The following is a 17,987-nucleotide window of genomic DNA, read 5'->3' as shown; positions in this document are numbered from 1 at the left end:
TGCATTGTTATTTATCAATTGGATGAAATAATTTTTAGTGTTAAGAATGATGATAGAAGCTTGTAGGGGGAATGCCGCGACAGTATTCATAACCAGGCTGGTCTGACCAATCGTCTGCCGAGCTAGTTAACGGGTGTGCAATGTTGCCGCATGTCTTGTTATTTTATTTTAGGTGATCAAAAGTGGACAGAAGATAGGAATTGCTTCGGATACATTTTCGTATGATTAACTTTAGATAATAATGATTATTTTTACATTGTTTTAATTCATTTTATAGCGTCCATATTAGGGGGGATGGACATGATAATACAGAGTTGCAAATCCTAGCCAAGGGGAGGAGATTTCAAAATCTATCTGAGCCACCCTTCATCCCTCCGTTCGCATGCGTTAATTAAATAAATTAAAAAATTTCATTAATTAAGATTTCACGAGGAGGTAAAAGAGGGAGGTATGATGGCGGACGGTTGCAAATTTTACTCAACAAGGGGAGGGGTTGTCAGAATCTATCTGGGTCACCCCCCATCCCTCCGTTAGCATGAGTTGATTGAATAAAAAAATGTTAAATAAACAAGCAGGGGTAGAAGCCTACTTGATATAAGACGAATGATCGTTACTTTTTTTTTCTTATTATGCTTTTTTTCTTTTTTTTTCTACCAATTTCATTGATAGTAAGCTTCCAAAGGGAAGCATATTAGAGATTAAAAGATGAGAACCAAATTCGATAGTGAGCCATCAATTTTTTATTCTCAACTCGCATTTGTAAAATCACCATTTTCTCTTACTTTTCTTATCAATAAAAGTATGTTGTTCTATTCTGATTCAATTATTTCCTTTGATTTGTTTCCATTGGCAAGAAATATGAATTCCACTCAAACCAGATCTCCACATTGTCACTGGGAAAGAATGGTCCGATGAAATCCATGCTATCGTCTAATTTTTTAAATAATGTCAGTAACTCAGTATATTACCTCACCCTCGCTCAATGCAATGATCCATACTGTACAGGATGTTCAGAAGAAAATATTTAACCTTTTAATAAAATGGATTTATCCAAAAAATTAATATCTCCTAAACCACTGTGCCGATGGCACTGATTTAAAGTACGGACCTTTGGTATTATAAGAGAGATATACATGTCAAATTTCAACTTCATATCGTTTTTTTGTCACAAGTTATCAACCGCACAAGAATGGGAAACAAAAAAAAAGAAAAACGAGGATATCTCCAAAAGGTTGTGTGGACGGGTATATATATTTTCAATGATCTAGATAGCAGCGATCGAGACGGATATTTTGAAAAAAGAAAATTTTTAATTGGTCAAGTAGTTGACGAGATATTTGACAGAATAGATTTTCACAAAAAATTGAATATCTCGCGAACCGCTCGACCGATTGACCTCATCGAAAATACGAACCGTCTATGTTACAAAAGCTAGCAGCATACCGAATTTCAAGTCGCTAGCTCGTTTTTTCATTGACTTATCATGTGTACAGTGTTTTTTATGAAAAAATGGATAAACGGCAATATCTCCAAACTTTGCACAAATCGGTATATACGATATGAGTGATCTAGANGATCAAAAGTGGACAGAAGATAGGAATTGCTTCGGATACATTTTCGTATGATTAACTTTAGATAATAATGATTATTTTTACATTGTTTTAATTCATTTTATAGCGTCCATATTAGGGGGGATGGACATGATAATACAGAGTTGCAAATCCTAGCCAAGGGGAGGAGATTTCAAAATCTATCTGAGCCACCCTTCATCCCTCCGTTCGCATGCGTTAATTAAATAAATTAAAAAATTTCATTAATTAAGATTTCACGAGGAGGTAAAAGAGGGAGGTATGATGGCGGACGGTTGCAAATTTTACTCAACAAGGGGAGGGGTTGTCAGAATCTATCTGGGTCACTCCCCATCCCTCCGTTAGCATGAGTTGATTGAATAAAAAAATGTTAAATAAACAAGCAGGGGTAGAAGCCTACTTGATATAAGACGAATGATNGGGACGTGAAAGACGATCGTCGCACGCCAGCAGGCATCTCAGGCCTCTACGTGCGAACCCCCACCACCTCACCGATGGAACGGCGGCACAAGGCCGTTCAGTAAAAAAACCGGTGCTGCGACATTGAGGGAGCATCGGATTATGTTGACTCTTGCGCCGCTCAACGCGGATCATAGCCACCGACCGCGAGGCGCAAGTCCCAACTTCTGGAACTAAGAATTTTGGAAATTAGAACCCTTGTAAAATCACTTAACTTGTCGAATCCCCTGGATTTTTCGTGCTCTATCACGTGATCGGGTGGGGGAAGGAGAAATTGAGGGGTCTCTCGGGGTGATGTACGGCCCCGACGACTCACTCTTCGCTGAGATTTATTACAATAAGCTCGCTCTGCGCCATTTAAGTTTCTTTCGCTCTCCGAGCTATTTGACCGAACAAGGGTAAAGTACGTGGTGGTGTTGTGCCCGTTTGTTCCGGCTCTATTATCCGACGTCGCCGTACTGAGGGTCCCGACGAGTCTGCCTGGTGTTCTCGCGAAATCACGGTGAGCGTCTTATTTTGTTGTGAGTGCACGCGTCCTTCCAGTAGTGAATCCACTCCGGCGCCCATTTTGGGGCCGTTTGAGAATGTACTAGAGTCTGCTTGTGACGCGGCACTCTGTAGCCTCCAGCTACCTCTTAATTTGATTTTTTTCATTAGTTTCTCTACTGGAGTTTATTATCAATTTTTTTTGGTGGGGAAAACTAGTCCTACCTCATCTGTTACGTCGACCTTTCCCAATAACTGTTGTGTCGTGGCTCTCGCGTCGTCGTCGCTTGCGGGTGATCCTCGCGTCTTAGCGTCTCCCACGCACCTTTAAAGTTATTATTATTTATTTTTGTTAACTAGTATCACTAGGTTAATTACATTTTTTTTTGGTTTGTATGGCGTCTTTGCTCGCGGGAGTCCTCTCCCGTACATGTAAGAGTTTAGACTGAACTCATTGGATTAAAATTATATATTTTTTTGTGTTTTGTAAAAGTTTGCATATTGTTGAGTTCCGCTCATTGTAGCCTGTTCCCACACGCCTCCGCGGTTATCTAAGCTAGTCGTGGAACGCGGCTCAACGGTGTGACCTTGTCCTTTGGCGTTTCAAAGGACTGGCGCCCTTTTTGGCATTTTGGTTTCCTCTCGTTATTCCCGTCGTTCTAAGTCCGGGTTGAGAGAGTCTAAAAGGGTCGCTGAAAGTTCGTGGAGAACCACGCGTCTGAATCCCGCAGACGCGCTTGGAAAAATACCTCATAACATACAGACATCCCCCTAAAAACATCATTTCTTTACATTTCATGACGTTGTGGACCATTTGCAACCAAAATTAGAGAATCGAAAAATCGACCAAAAACCATGCTTCCCTTCGGAAGCAAAAATGCAAATCTCGAAAATTGATACTTTGCGAGGGGGTGGACGGGGAAAGTATGACGACGGAGGGTGGCAAATTTGAGCTAACAAGGGGAGGGGGTTCCCGTATCGTACTGAGCCACCCTCATGCGTTGATTTAAAAAATTGGTAAAAAAAATTGTTAATTTAACAATGAAAATCGCGAAAATTGATAATTTACGAGGGGTTCAAGGGGGAGGTACGATGACGGAGGGTAGCAAATTTTACTCAACACGGGGAGGGCGTTTTCGAATCTTTCTGAGCCGCACCCCATCCCTCCGTTACCATGCACTGATTGAATAAAAAAAAATTTAATAAAAAATGAAAATCTCCAAAATTGACATTTTGCGAGGAGGCGGAAAGGGAAGGTACGACGACGGAGGGTTGCAAATTTTAGCCAACCAGGGATGGGGGTTGCTGAAACTAACTGAGCCATCACCATCCCTCTGTTCACATGCGTCATTTAAATTAATTAAAAAATTTTTTAATAAAAAATATAAACCTTTGTTAATTGAAATTTCAGGAGAAGGTGGAAGGGGGAGGTATGATGCCGCAGGGTTGCAAATTTTATCCAACAAGAGGAGAGGGTTCCAGAATCTATGTTACATCGTAATACCTGCGAAGGTTTCAAGCCACGTTTCCATGCCGGCGACAAGCGGTGGCAGCACCTTACGGGGGCCGTTTTCGCTGGTATGTGCCCGCGCTGACGGTTACAGGTAGGCGGCAAATGGTGGCACCACCTCTTAAGCACTTCTCGCCGACGGACGTTATGGAGTCAGTTAGTAAAAACCGACACTGAAGCGTGTATTGAGCTCCAGCAAAAATCCAAATTTTATCGAGTCATCTCGACTTTAAATTAAACGAGCCCAAGGGGTTCAATAACTTAAACCAACTAACAACTAATCTAGTGCACTAGTGAACCGAAATTCAGAACCAAAGTGGCTATGAATTAACGATCAAACAGACGATCAATCAACGGCACGAAATCACACGATTTCGTGTCTCCACTTGGCACAGAAGCCACGCGTCCAAGGACGCAATCAATGATTGCGCCGGCTAACCCCCAAATTAGCCTGCGTTGTTAAAGTTTTTTATTGAAGGTTAAATCTTTATATATGTAGAGACGTGCTAGCCGTTGTCGTAAACCGTTAAACAACAAACAAATACATTGTATTTTATATATGTGTGTGTGTGAATACACGTGTGTCACTGCCATTCGCAGTGAACCCTTCAAACATAGTGTATTGATAATAAATCTGGATTTTTTATGCCGAAAGGCTTTTTCCTATAGAATAGAATAGAAAATGCGCGGCTGGTCACTTAAAGCGCCCAGAGTCACTTAAATCATACGATCTTTTGTAACATCCGCCTTAGTTTCAGTCAGTCATACAGCCCCAGCCCTGTGTTTCTCACTAGGCTAATAAGGCTGGTGACAGCCGCTTATTGTAAGTCCTCTGGTTCCAGAAAAGCCTGGCCCCAGATTTTATAGCGACGGAGTGTTAATAGGGGACATTCACATAAAATGTGGATGACGCCCTCCTTATCGCCTCCGCACAGTCTGCAGTCTTCTTGTTCTGCAAGTTTCATCTTGAATAGATGAGCTCTGAGAGCTGTATGACCCGTAAGGAGCCCTACTGCTACCCTCAGATCCCCTCTGTGCAGCTCCAGAAGCTTACTGTTCCTAACTCTTAGTTGCCCTCTCATAAGTAGTTTCGCTTGTCTGCAGGTCGCAACTTTCTCCCAACGCCTGACATGATCCCGCTGGAAATGATCTTTAATAAGAGTTTTTCCCACTGCGAAGGGCATGCCAAGCAGGCCGTGTGAGGGCACACTTTCTGTACCCTCCTTGGCCAGCCTATCTGCCTCTTCATTACCCAGAATCCCATGGTGACCTGGCACCCAGGTTACGGTGACCCGGTTGTTTTTACCCAGTGTGTCCAATGCCTGCATGCATTCCCACACCACCTGTGACTCTGTAGTGGGTTTTTCCAGGGCGTGTATCGCCGCCTGGCTGTCACTGCAGATGAATATTTTCATCTTTTTTGTGTCTCTCGCGTTCAGATACTCTGCACACTTAAGTATGCCCAGCATCTCTGCTTGAAAGACGGTTGAATGATGGCCCAGCGGAAAACTCTCTCCGAAGCCATCTTTCAGACGGTAGATGCCTGCCCCAAAACTTTCATTGAAGCCAGAGCCGTCCGTAAACCAATAGTCCTCTCTTGGTCCTGGTTTACGTTTCGAGGCTAGCCACTCCTGTCTGGGTGGTATACTCGTTCTGAAAGTCTTCCTGATCTGATACTTCCTAAGAATCCCATCCGTCTTACCTATGAAGGGTCGATCATTGATTAGGCTAAGCCTTGTATGGCCTTGGACCATCATCTTCCAATCTAGTTGGCGCCTTAGTCTATATGCAGTTATGGTAGCCCAAGTCACAACCCTAAGGTCGAGGGGTGGGATACTGAGTGCTATTTCTAGCGCCTCAGTAGGTGTCGATTTCATGGCTCCTGTTGCAGCCCTCAGGAAGGTTCCCTGTAGGTTTTTCAACAGGTTCCTTGTTTCCGTTTTACTCACCCTCGGCCACCAGACGACCGCAACGTATAACAGTCTCGGAAGTAGAACCATTTGATAGAGCCAGAGCATCATTTTAGGATTGAGTCCCCATGTCCTGCTCACAGCTCTTCTGCATGCCCACATAGAGGCAAACACTTTATTTTTCTGAGTACAGATATGTTCTTTCCAGCTGAGTTTATTATCCAGGAGGACACCCAGATATTTCACTCTGCTGGTGTAGTTTATCTCCGAGCCATTTAGCTTCAGAGGTTGGATCTTTTCCAGTTTATTATTTCTGGAGAAAACCAGGACCGTTGTCTTGGCTGGATTTACCGATAGGCCAGTTTCCCTGCAACAGTCCTCAATGATATTGAAGGCTGTTGCCATCAGGTCCCTTAGCACCCTCAGAAATCCGCCTTTCACAACAACTGCCTCATCATCGGCGAAACCGATGACGTGGAAGCCGGCCTCACTTAGTTGATTTAGGAGTCCATCTACAACCAGGTTCCATAGCAGGGGCGAGAGAACTCCCCCCTGCGGACAGCCCCTTGTCGGACGTCCCTCCACACATGCCTTCCCATGTCCTGCCGACAATCTTCTGCCTTTCAGTATATTTTGTGTCCAAGCAATGATAGTCTTGGATACCTGTCGTTCTTCCATGGCTTTTTCTAGAGCCGGATTCGAAGTACTATCAAAAGCCCCCTCAATATCCAGAAAGGCGCCTATGGCAAAACCCTTGACCGCCAGTTGTACCTCAATCAGTCCCACCAGGTGATGTAAGGAGGTATCTGTTGATCTTCCCTCCCTGTATGCATATTGACAGGGGGAGAGGGGTCTGTCAGCCAAGGGCCCGGCCTTGATGTGTCTATCCACCAGTCTCTCCAGGGTCTTCAGGATGAAGGATGTGAGGCTTATAGGACGGAAGTCTTTTGGTTTTATATAACCGGTTTTTCCCGGCTTGGGAATGAATACTATCCTAGTCTCATTCCACGCACTAGGGACATGTTTCAGGGCTATACTAGCTCTGAGTATCTTGGTTAGGGGTCCCGTGATAGTCTCTATCCTTTCCTGTAATAGGGCTGGGTAGATCCCGTCTGGTCCCGGTGCCTTGAAGGGTTAAAAGGTTTTGATGGCCCACATGACCCCCCAGGGCTGCACTACTTTATTTGCCAATGCCCAATCATGGGTGTCGTAGACATCCCTCTGATTTTGCATTGTTTCTTTATCTCTCTCCTGGGCCTGTATGAAGCCTGGAAAGTGGGTGTTCATTAGGAGTTTCAGAGTCTCTCCCATGGTTTCCGTGTGGCTACCATCTGGTGCCTGTAGGCTCCCTAGATATGGAGTCTTGTTTGTTCCAAGGATTTTTGCCAGCCTAGAGGTCTCTGATTGACTCTCCACGTTGCTTGTGAAAGCCCTCCAGCAGTCCTCTTTGGCTGCCTTTATTGCCTTTTTGTAATCTGCGAGCAAGCCTCTGTAAGTTTTCCATGCGTCTTCCTTACGGGGGCCCGCTCTCATGTACTTAGCTTTGTTAAAAGCTTTTCTAGCCTTGCTCCTCAGCCCACCGAGCCTCTCTGACCACCAAGGAGTCTCAGTGGGCTGCCCTTTCGGGATTAGCTTGCAGTTTGTCTCGAAGGAGTCCATGATGGCCTGGTTTAGGGCAATCAAAGGCTCCTCCAGCTGCTTTTTGTTATTAAATCTGAGGATGATATCCCTAAGATTGTCAGATAGACTTTCTCGGTAATTTCTCCAGTTTGTTCGTCTTGGGTTTCTCACCCATTCCGTTTCTTTTATTGTGTGGATGGACATTCTTATGGTTTGATGATCGGACGCTGAGAGGTCCTTTGAGACCCTCCAGTCTCCAATCATGTCTGCCACTCTATCCGTCCCCAGAGTGATATCTATGACCTCCTGTCGTCTCCGCTCTATAAAGGTAGGTTCTGACCCCCTATTAAGGATATTTAGACCGGCCCCCATTATGAATTCCTGGAGGCTTTCTCCCATGCTACATGGTGCGAGTTGGCATCACAACCTAGCAGGAGTTCAAGTCCCCTTTCCTTCACATGGTTGCATAGGTCCTTTACTTTTTTCGAAGGAGGCGATTCAGTCGAGTCATAGGGCATGTAAACTGACCCTACAACCAAGCTCATTTCCTCGCCTTGTCCCAGGCCCAGATCCACTTGTGCCACAGCCAGGTCTCCCTCACTAGCCTGTGAACAGAAGAAAGAGTCTAGTCCTTTAATAATAATGCAAGATCTAATTTTCTCCTGAGTGTTTGCGTGATAGATTCTGCCACAACCACTGAGGCCCTTAATAGCATTGTCCACTATCCATAGTTCCTGGATCAATGCTATGACAGTCTGCATCCCAGCTAACAGCCTGACTAGAGTAGCCGAGGCTGCTTTGCTGTGATGCAAATTCTGCATGCCCACATAGAGGCAAACACTTTATTTTTCTGAGTACAGATATGTTCTTTCCAGCTGAGTTTATTATCCAGGAGGACACCCAGATATTTCACTCTGCTGGTGTAGTTTATCTCCGAGCCATTTAGCTTCAGAGGTTGGATCTTTTCCAGTTTATTATTTCTGGAGAAAACCAGGACCGTTGTCTTGGCTGGATTTACCGATAGGCCAGTTTCCCTGCAACAGTCCTCAATGATATTGAAGGCTGTTGCCATCAGGTCCCTTAGCACCCTCAGAAATCCGCCTTTCACAACAACTGCCTCATCATCGGCGAAACCGATGACGTGGAAGCCGGCCTCACTTAGTTGATTTAGGAGTCCATCTACAACCAGGTTCCATAGCAGGGGCGAGAGAACTCCCCCCTGCGGACAGCCCCTTGTCGGACGTCCCTCCACACATGCCTTCCCATGTCCTGCCGACAATCTTCTGCCTTTCAGTATATTTTGTGTCCAAGCAATGATAGTCTTGGATACCTGTCGTTCTTCCATGGCTTTTTCTAGAGCCGGATTCGAAGTACTATCAAAAGCCCCCTCAATATCCAGAAAGGCGCCTATGGCAAAACCCTTGACCGCCAGTTGTACCTCAATCAGTCCCACCAGGTGATGTAAGGAGGTATCTGTTGATCTTCCCTCCCTGTATGCATATTGACAGGGGGAGAGGGGTCTGTCAGCCAAGGGCCCGGCCTTGATGTGTCTATCCACCAGTCTCTCCAGGGTCTTCAGGATGAAGGATGTGAGGCTTATAGGACGGAAGTCTTTTGGTTTTATATAACCGGTTTTTCCCGGCTTGGGAATGAATACTATCCTAGTCTCATTCCACGCACTAGGGACATGTTTCAGGGCTATACTAGCTCTGAGTATCTTGGTTAGGGGTCCCGTGATAGTCTCTATCCTTTCCTGTAATAGGGCTGGGTAGATCCCGTCTGGTCCCGGTGCCTTGAAGGGTTAAAAGGTTTTGATGGCCCACATGACCCCCCAGGGCTGCACTACTTTATTTGCCAATGCCCAATCATGGGTGTCGTAGACATCCCTCTGATTTTGCATTGTTTCTTTATCTCTCTCCTGGGCCTGTATGAAGCCTGGAAAGTGGGTGTTCATTAGGAGTTTCAGAGTCTCTCCCATGGTTTCCGTGTGGCTACCATCTGGTGCCTGTAGGCTCCCTAGATATGGAGTCTTGTTTGTTCCAAGGATTTTTGCCAGCCTAGAGGTCTCTGATTGACTCTCCACGTTGCTTGTGAAAGCCCTCCAGCAGTCCTCTTTGGCTGCCTTTATTGCCTTTTTGTAATCTGCGAGCAAGCCTCTGTAAGTTTTCCATGCGTCTTCCTTACGGGGGCCCGCTCTCATGTACTTAGCTTTGTTAAAAGCTTTTCTAGCCTTGCTCCTCAGCCCACCGAGCCTCTCTGACCACCAAGGAGTCTCAGTGGGCTGCCCTTTCGGGATTAGCTTGCAGTTTGTCTCGAAGGAGTCCATGATGGCCTGGTTTAGGGCAATCAAAGGCTCCTCCAGCTGCTTTTTGTTATTAAATCTGAGGATGATATCCCTAAGATTGTCAGATAGACTTTCTCGGTAATTTCTCCAGTTTGTTCGTCTTGGGTTTCTTTCTGCATGCCCACATAGAGGCAAACACTTTATTTTTCTGAGTACAGATATGTTCTTTCCAGCTGAGTTTATTATCCAGGAGGACACCCAGATATTTCACTCTGCTGGTGTAGTTTATCTCCGAGCCATTTAGCTTCAGAGGTTGGATCTTTTCCAGTTTATTATTTCTGGAGAAAACCAGGACCGTTGTCTTGGCTGGATTTACCGATAGGCCAGTTTCCCTGCAACAGTCCTCAATGATATTGAAGGCTGTTGCCATCAGGTCCCTTAGCACCCTCAGAAATCCGCCTTTCACAACAACTGCCTCATCATCGGCGAAACCGATGACGTGGAAGCCGGCCTCACTTAGTTGATTTAGGAGTCCATCTACAACCAGGTTCCATAGCAGGGGCGAGAGAACTCCCCCCTGCGGACAGCCCCTTGTCGGACGTCCCTCCACACATGCCTTCCCATGTCCTGCCGACAATCTTCTGCCTTTCAGTATATTTTGTGTCCAAGCAATGATAGTCTTGGATACCTGTCGTTCTTCCATGGCTTTTTCTAGAGCCGGATTCGAAGTACTATCAAAAGCCCCCTCAATATCCAGAAAGGCGCCTATGGCAAAACCCTTGACCGCCAGTTGTACCTCAATCAGTCCCACCAGGTGATGTAAGGAGGTATCTGTTGATCTTCCCTCCCTGTATGCATATTGACAGGGGGAGAGGGGTCTGTCAGCCAAGGGCCCGGCCTTGATGTGTCTATCCACCAGTCTCTCCAGGGTCTTCAGGATGAAGGATGTGAGGCTTATAGGACGGAAGTCTTTTGGTTTTATATAACCGGTTTTTCCCGGCTTGGGAATGAATACTATCCTAGTCTCATTCCACGCACTAGGGACATGTTTCAGGGCTATACTAGCTCTGAGTATCTTGGTTAGGGGTCCCGTGATAGTCTCTATCCTTTCCTGTAATAGGGCTGGGTAGATCCCGTCTGGTCCCGGTGCCTTGAAGGGTTAAAAGGTTTTGATGGCCCACATGACCCCCCAGGGCTGCACTACTTTATTTGCCAATGCCCAATCATGGGTGTCGTAGACATCCCTCTGATTTTGCATTGTTTCTTTATCTCTCTCCTGGGCCTGTATGAAGCCTGGAAAGTGGGTGTTCATTAGGAGTTTCAGAGTCTCTCCCATGGTTTCCGTGTGGCTACCATCTGGTGCCTGTAGGCTCCCTAGATATGGAGTCTTGTTTGTTCCAAGGATTTTTGCCAGCCTAGAGGTCTCTGATTGACTCTCCACGTTGCTTGTGAAAGCCCTCCAGCAGTCCTCTTTGGCTGCCTTTATTGCCTTTTTGTAATCTGCGAGCAAGCCTCTGTAAGTTTTCCATGCGTCTTCCTTACGGGGGCCCGCTCTCATGTACTTAGCTTTGTTAAAAGCTTTTCTAGCCTTGCTCCTCAGCCCACCGAGCCTCTCTGACCACCAAGGAGTCTCAGTGGGCTGCCCTTTCGGGATTAGCTTGCAGTTTGTCTCGAAGGAGTCCATGATGGCCTGGTTTAGGGCAATCAAAGGCTCCTCCAGCTGCTTTTTGTTATTAAATCTGAGGATGATATCCCTAAGATTGTCAGATAGACTTTCTCGGTAATTTCTCCAGTTTGTTCGTCTTGGGTTTCTCACCCATTCCGTTTCTTTTATTGTGTGGATGGACATTCTTATGGTTTGATGATCGGACGCTGAGAGGTCCTTTGAGACCCTCCAGTCTCCAATCATGTCTGCCACTCTATCCGTCCCCAGAGTGATATCTATGACCTCCTGTCGTCTCCGATCTATGAAGGTAGGTTCTGACCCCCTATTAAGGATATTTAGACCGGCCCCCATTATGAATTCCTGGAGGCTTTCCCCCCTGCCGTTAATGCCGGTGCTCCCCCATGCTACATGGTGCGAGTTGGCATCACAACCTAGCAGGAGTTCAAGTCCCCTTTCCTTCACATGGTTGCATAGGTCCTTTACTTTTTTCGAAGGAGGTGATTCAGTCGAGTCATAGGGCATGTAAACTGACCCTACAACCAAGCTCATTTCCTCGCCTTGTCCCAGGCCCAGATCCACTTGTGCCACAGCCAGGTCTCCCTCACTAGCCTGTGAACAGAAGAAAGAGTCTAGTCCTTTAATAACAATGCAAGATCTAATTTTCTCCTGAGTGTTTGCGTGATAGATTCTGCCACAACCACTGAGGCCCTTAATAGCATTGTCCACTATCCATGGTTCCTGGATCATTGCTATGACAGTCTGCATCCCAGCTAACAGCCTGACTAGAGTAGCCGAGGCTGCTTTGCTGTGGTGCAAATTTCTTATCTGTACAATGTGCAACCGGGTTGCAGCCATAATAACTACTTTCCTGGTACCTCTATGTACCCTTCTTCTGACTTTCACCACGGTCTTTCGCAAGCAGCTTGACAGTTGCTTTTTGAATCCCGCAGTGCAGTCTGAAGTTGCAGGCTTTCAGAACAGAGAGTGATCGGTCGTCTATCAGCGCAACGAAGTGGGCACTTTTCGCGTCCCTACTCTCACTGCCCCGAGCGACAACCCACTCTCTGGCCTGCAGTCCTGCATTTTGTTTCTCAAGGAAGCACAGTGCTTCTTGAGCGGTTAGATCTGGGTCTTCCACGTGTAGTACAACCCTGTGCTTCTTGGGAAGCTCCGAGGCTGCGACCACACGTACAGTAAGTCCAGCTATTTTGTTTTCGGGGAAAAGGCTTTTCAGCCAATTTCCCGTTTCCTCATCAGTGCAGCACACCATTGCCACACCTTCTCTTTCCCAGACACCGTTGAAGGTGGGTGCTTTCACCCCGTCAGGTAACGCCAGAATGGCCCTCTTCAGGAGTTTCTTCACCTCCGTTACCTCTTCAGTGCCCAGTTTCTGATCCGGATATGACTCCGGCATAACTGCAAACTTGAATGAGCTCGTAGTGTTCTGAGCATATGTGCCCTGATCCTGCGTTCTCATTCTCTTTTCTTTCGGTCTGACTGAGGGGCTTGGCGTAGTACGCTCTGATGGAAGGCGTTTTATTGCCTTCCTCATAGCCCCCTCCCCCCACCCCTCATCGATCTTCGCTGCTGCATCCGCCAAGGTTGCAATCGCCTCCGAGGTTTGATGCAGCTTCGCTCTCTTCCGACGTCTTCTCTTGGCTCCACTCAGTCTGACCCGATTCACATCGGTACCAGACTGGTCAGCCTTGTCAGAGTTCGTGTGTTCGCCATCGCTGGCTAAACCCGAAGTTACTTTTTCGATATTAAGATTTTTTAGATTGGTTTCCATTTTAGTCCCACGAGTACCGCGGTTAAGCGTTTTCACCTAGTGCATTGCCGCAATTGCCCAGGGCTTGACTTGTCTCGGGTGGGCTACACCCAAGACTACTCTCAGAGGTCGCCCCGGTTTCTGAGAGGCACCGTTAGCGACACAGCTCCCCCTGTGCCACGCATCCTTAGGCACGGTATGGCCGAGGCCATGGCTTACGCCGCTCACACACATGGATTGGGTGGGCTCTTCTTAGCGACCGCGGGCAGCGGTAGTCCTTAAGACCTCCACCGCCCGCTACCGAGCCCCCTCACTACGACAATGTGGGAACCCAGTAGAGGGGGAAGGCTTTTGTCCATAAAACTGTGTTCTTTTTTTTCTCTCCATAATTTAATGCAGCTACCATACCACCTAGGGTATGATAGCCTGAACGTCCATTCTAGCTATCTGAGCCACCCCTCATGCCTCCGTTCGGATGTGTTAATTAAATATATAAATTAAAAAATTCTTGGGTGGAAAATTAAAATTTCCTCAATTAAGATTTCACGAGGGGACGGAAGGGGATGATACGAAGGCGGAGGGTCGCAAATTTTACCCAACAAGGGGAGGGGGTTGTCGAATCTTACTGAGCCATCCCCATGCGTTGATTAAATTTAAAAAAAAGTTAAATATATAATGAATATCGCGAAAACTGATAATTTACGAGGGGCTGCAGGGAGAGATATGATGGCGGAGGGTTGCAAAATTTACTCAAAAAGGGGAGGGGGTTCCAGAATCTAGCTGAGCCACCCCCCATCTCTCTGTTAGCATGCGTTGATTGAATAAAAAAAATTGTTAAATTAAAAATGAAACTCGAAAATTGCGATTTCCCGAGGGGGAGGGAAAGGGGAGGTACAGCGGTGGAGGGTTGCAAATTTTAGCCAATTAGGGGAGGGGGTTCCTGAAACTGCCTGAGCCGCCAGCGTCCCTCTGTTCGCATGCGTCATTTAAATAAATTTAAAAAATGTGTAGTAAAAAATATCAATCTTAGTTAATTTAAACTTCAAGAGAACGTGAAAGGGGGACGTATGATGGCGCAGGGTTGCAAATTTTATCCACAAGACCAGAGGGTTCCAGAGTTCCCATGCATTGATTACAAAAATTGATCAAGAAAAATTGTTAACAAAAATCGTTAAATAAGCAATGAAAATCGCGAAAATTGATAATTTACGAGTGCGTGCAAGGCGGAGGTATGATGGCAGACGGTTGCAAATTTTACTCAACAAGGGGAGGGGTTGTCAGAATCTATCTGGGTCACCCCCCATCCTTCCGTTAGCATGCGTTGATTGAATAAAAAAATGTTGAATAAAAAAATGCAAATCTCGCAAATTGAGGCTTTGCGAGGGGTGGACGGAGAAGTGTTGGAATATTCGAGCACATCTCTTCCATTCTTGTGGAAAACTACTCGACAAAGATTTATGACAGACTGGGAAAACAGTTCTAGAAAGGGACTAATTTACGATCGGTTATCCTACGCACTCAAGAGCGGTTTAATCTTAAACATGTGCCGAAATTTGAAAAAGTACTGTGTCCTCTTGATGCATAAAACTTTATGATTTTATTTTTCGTGTTCTCAGTGAGAGTTTTCCCTTGGTTATACTAGGTAGTCTGGACAACTGTCCTCTAGTACAGACGTGCCTTCCTCGTGTAAAATAAAGAGAATTCGATAAAGTATTTCACTGGTTTGCCGTATTTTTTTCATTCGCTTGCACCCATATTCCAACCGGAAGGTATGACGACGGAGGGTGGCAAATTTTACCCAACAAGGGGAGGGGGTTCCCGTATCGTACTGAGCCACCCTCATGCGTTGATTTAAAAAATTGTTTTAAAAAATTGTCAATTTAATAATGAAAACAGCGAACATTGATAATTTACAAGGGGGCGTAAGGGGGAGGTACGAGGACGGAGGGTAGCAAATTTTACTCAACAAGGGGAGGGGGTTTCAGAATCTTTCTGAGCCACCCCCCATCCCTCCGTTACCATGCATTGATTGAATAAAAAACAATTTTAGAACAAATGAAAATCTCCAAAATTGACTTTTTGCGAGGGGGTGGAAGGGGAAGGTACGACGATGGAGGGTTGCAAATTTTAGCCAACTAGGGGAGGGGGTTTCTGAAACTGACTGCGCCATCACCATCCCTCGGTTCGCATGTCATTTAAATTAATTTAAAAAATTTTAAATAAAAAATATGAATCTTTGTAAATTGAAATTTCATGAGAAGGTGGAAGGGGGAGAAACGACGGCTGAGGGTTGCAAATTTTACCCAAAGAGGGGAGGGGTTTTCAGAATATATTTGAGCCACCCTCTATTTCTCCGTTAGCATGCGCGGATTGAATAAAAAAAATATATCAGGGCCGCGAGGAAGGAGGAGGGTTCAATCCTAATACTTTCTGATCTTCATATTCTGGCTCTTACAATTTGACCCTTAGATTTTGATCCTTCTGATCCTCATGTTTTTACCCATACCTTTTGACTCCTAGATTTTTACTCCCAATTCTTCTTCATTCAGTATTGGAACTTGTGAATTAAGGAAAATATACACATATATATTGTTGCGAGTTTTCCCCTTCCTTTCGAATATACAAGCTGAAGTATATTCCATGATAACCAGCATACATTTGTCTTTCCATTCTCACTTCACTTGTCTTGGACTTCTGTCAGAAAAAGCGTCTCCTCGTTGTGTTCTAATAAAACCGCCCTTTTACTCAACTGGACTGGTATTTTATTTATTGAGAGGAATCAACATTTTGTGTCAGAAGTGGAATTCAAAAGAATCAAACCCAGTGCCCACCAATTTCCCTGGACAATTTGGATTTCTGCGTCTCCAAAAAAAGGACTTTACCAGTTTGACAGATGTCTCGGCGGCAGGGAAAAAAGCGAAACGAGTCCCCTGAACTGTCGAATCTCCGTTTCCGCCCACTTGCTTCAAGATATCGCCCCCACACAGTACCAGGCGGTCATGATTCCCACAAACATTTGAGGTCAGAGATTTTGAATGAAGTTCTGAATCTCCGAGAAGAATTCCAACAACACCGTCGAGCCGATGTATCCGAGATCATCCATGCCATCCGTGAGTCAATTCAACTCGATTTGCAACAACACCGACACACTGTCAGGGAAGAGCAACACAATTCTCGCAGAACTCTACCAGAAGCCACCGATCAGTCCAACTCTCACAACCGAACAGTTCCTGCTGAAATTCATCGTTCACAGAGTCCCGAGCACCGTAATTCTCGCAGAATTTCACCGGAAGTATCAGTTCCAACCCGATCCAACCCATTGAACTGTCACAGTCAACAAGTTCCTGTTCAAACGCATCATGGCCAACGTCTCCGCGAGGAAATATCCGCGACAATCAACCCATCAGATAACCCCTTAAATTATTCAAACAATTTTCGCACTAATGCTAATGATTTTGCCTCTCTTTCAGCTTCTATTTAACTGAATTTACCTCCAAATCGAAACGCAATCGTCAGTAAAAACAATTTCATTAAACCTGACACTTACGATGGCACACAAGCATGGTCACGTTATCAGACTCACTTTGAAATCGCTGCTTCACACAATGGGTCGACACATATCGATATGGCAGCTCAACTATTAACTAGACTTCGCGGCAAAGCACAACTGATTCTTGAAAAAATTCCTATTTACGACAAGGGAGATTATAACAAAATAATTACACTTCTACAAGAACGTTTCGATGAAAAACACCTCGCAGGGATGTATTTTAACTAATTGCAGACTCGTAAACGAAGTAAAGACGAAGACTTTCAGTCGTTTGCCGAGGATATTGAAGGTCTCGTACGCTTGTCTCATTTAAACATTTAAACGGCTCAACTTACAAGTCCTCCAACCGATTTCATCCATATCGCAATTTCAGTAACGGAAATTGTCAGAACTCAATCGCTCCGAGGGATCAGGCTTCCAATAACAATAACAGAAATCTGCATTAACGTAAACCAACTTCAACTGTAAACACAAATCCGGAAAACTAACTAGAGTCAATTCGTTGGGGGACGGATTGACTCTATCAAAAAAAATAACAAACTCAAATGTTCTCAAGCTACAACTGGAAATCCGAAATTGAGATTGGGGTTGAAAATTGACGGTACGATTAATATAAACCAGTGCTCGATGATTATCGACACTGCCTCAGATATCACTCTCGTTAACCCTAACCTCTTCAATAACAATTTGAAAGATTTGAGCGATGTCATCAAAAATATCACTATCTAAACAGTTTCAGGTGAAAAATGTCCTAACATTGCTAGCAAACAAGTAACTTTTACCATCGGAAATCTTTCTCTAGATCTACATGTGGTTTTCGCACATATCTCAGATCAATGCATTCTCGGTTTAGATTTTCTCTTTAAATTAGGATTATAGAAAGATTTCAAATCACTTGTTAATCGCAAATTTGACATTAATCACAATAGGAAAATCGTTTCTGTAAGACAGGTAATCTCAAAGGAAATTCCTCACAACACTCTTGGTAATAGAAAAAAGATTGCAGATCATTCGATCAAGCGTTTCAAAAATTCTTGTGAGCTTTTAAGTTTTCAAGAACAAAAACAACTTAATCTATTCTTCCTAGAATTTGCAGACAGTTTCTCAAAGAATTCTGAGGATTTAGGGCGCTATCAAGGGGCGAA

This window comes from Diachasma alloeum, unplaced genomic scaffold, assembly GCF_001412515.2.
Source record: "Diachasma alloeum isolate Michigan unplaced genomic scaffold, Dall2.0 Dall_scaffold_00350, whole genome shotgun sequence".
NCBI lineage: Eukaryota > Metazoa > Arthropoda > Insecta > Hymenoptera > Braconidae > Diachasma > Diachasma alloeum.
This window is presented reverse-complemented; position numbering follows the sequence as displayed.